Genomic DNA, 1,491 nt, shown 5'->3' with positions numbered 1-1,491 from the left:
TTACATCTCTAAATAGTCTATAATCAGCCTTTGTGTTTCTCAGTGTCGGTGGAGACGAGAACCTCACCACCGTCACCACTCTTCCCAGTGAGTCCCCTTCTTGTTGCTGTCGTCTTGTCTTAGCTATCAGGCTAATTGTGTAGCCAAAATGTTGCCCAAAGACTGGAATACACATTCACACATTTACATTCAGAAGAGTAAGAAAAATGCTGTTGTTTTATGTGCATCGTTATCAATGTAGTCAGGTTTGACGGATATGTCTTTTGTGTTGCTGCTCAGATATCCTGCGTGAGTTTAACCCCTCCCTGACTGGCTACTCAGTGGGCAAAGGCAAAGAGGACACCACTCAGGCCTTCCTCAACCAGGCTGTGGCCGGAGAAAGAGCCAAGTGAGTCTCATCATCAGTCCATATGATACTCTTCTATCCAGACATACCTGCCTCTCTGACTGACTATGTTTTACTGAATATGTTTTGTCGTTTTTATACTGTTGCTGAATAGTGATGTTGGATTGTCTGTGTTTGTTTTTAAGGGACATACCAGACCAAGTGCGGGCACTGGTGGCCAGGATGAAGAATGACTCGGTAAAAGACAATCCTGAATTATATTTCAATCTACTTTTTATTTGCCTACCACACATAGATTGATATAATAAGCAAGCTTATATGTGAACATGTTCTCCCCCTCTGTCCTCTTTCACAGAGCGTTAATTTCCAAGAAGACTGGAAAGTTATCACTTTGTTCATTGGAGGCAATGACATGTGTGAATACTGCTACAACTCTGTGAGTACCAATACTTGATGATAAGATACACCACATCAAGATACAATACAATACCATTCTGTATCGTGACCTCCTCTAAGAACTCTGTCTGCAGTAATATGGTACCGGATGTGCATGTTCCATTGCTCTGACTGTCACTACCTTTCATTGTCCCACAGCTGTTTTACTCCACTGAAAACTACGTGCGCCACATTCGTGAGTCTCTGGATTACCTTCATAAACAGGTAAGAGCTGTAGACATGTCACAGTTATTTCCACATTTTTACATTTACAAATCTTAACAGCAAGCACATGCATTCCTGTGTTTTCAATTACTTGTTGTTTAACACAAACACTTTTTCTGTCTCTCTGTCTCTCTCTGTCTCTATCTGTCTCTGTCTCTCAGGTGCCGAGGGCCCTGGTCAACCTTGTGGAGCCTCTCTACATCCCCATCCTGAGACAGATGTACACAGAAAAAAATGCCTATCTCAAGTGCCCTACCTGGCTTGCCAAGTAAGAGTCCCTCCCTGCAAGTGGAGAATCTAACTAGACCAGTTGCTGGAGGGAGTTTTCACCATTGTAAAATCCATGACAGCGAGGGTGCAAGTGCACACTTTGAGTCGGGATGCCCCCTATCCGCAATCGTCCTCATCAAGCCACCACTTTCATATATTTGCCATTACGCAGGGTAATATACCAACGGATCTCTGAAGTCTAGATCAGTAACACC

General features: G+C 43.3%; 1 long non-coding RNA gene across 1 annotated transcript; it reads left to right on the top strand.

Moving 5' to 3' along the window:
* Nucleotides 1-286: 286 nt before the first annotated feature.
* Nucleotides 287-782, top strand: LOC120024473. The gene is made up of 3 exons (XR_005472859.1): nt 287-388; nt 532-583; nt 702-782. It is a non-coding gene; the product is annotated as an uncharacterized LOC120024473 (long non-coding RNA).
* Nucleotides 783-1,491: the final 709 nt, after the last annotated feature.

The sequence above is a fragment of the Salvelinus namaycush genome, chromosome 29, assembly GCF_016432855.1.
Source record: "Salvelinus namaycush isolate Seneca chromosome 29, SaNama_1.0, whole genome shotgun sequence".
NCBI classification, from domain to species: Eukaryota; Metazoa; Chordata; class Actinopteri; order Salmoniformes; family Salmonidae; genus Salvelinus; species Salvelinus namaycush.
Note: the sequence above shows the minus strand (reverse complement) of the source record. Positions and strands in the feature narration are given on the sequence as shown.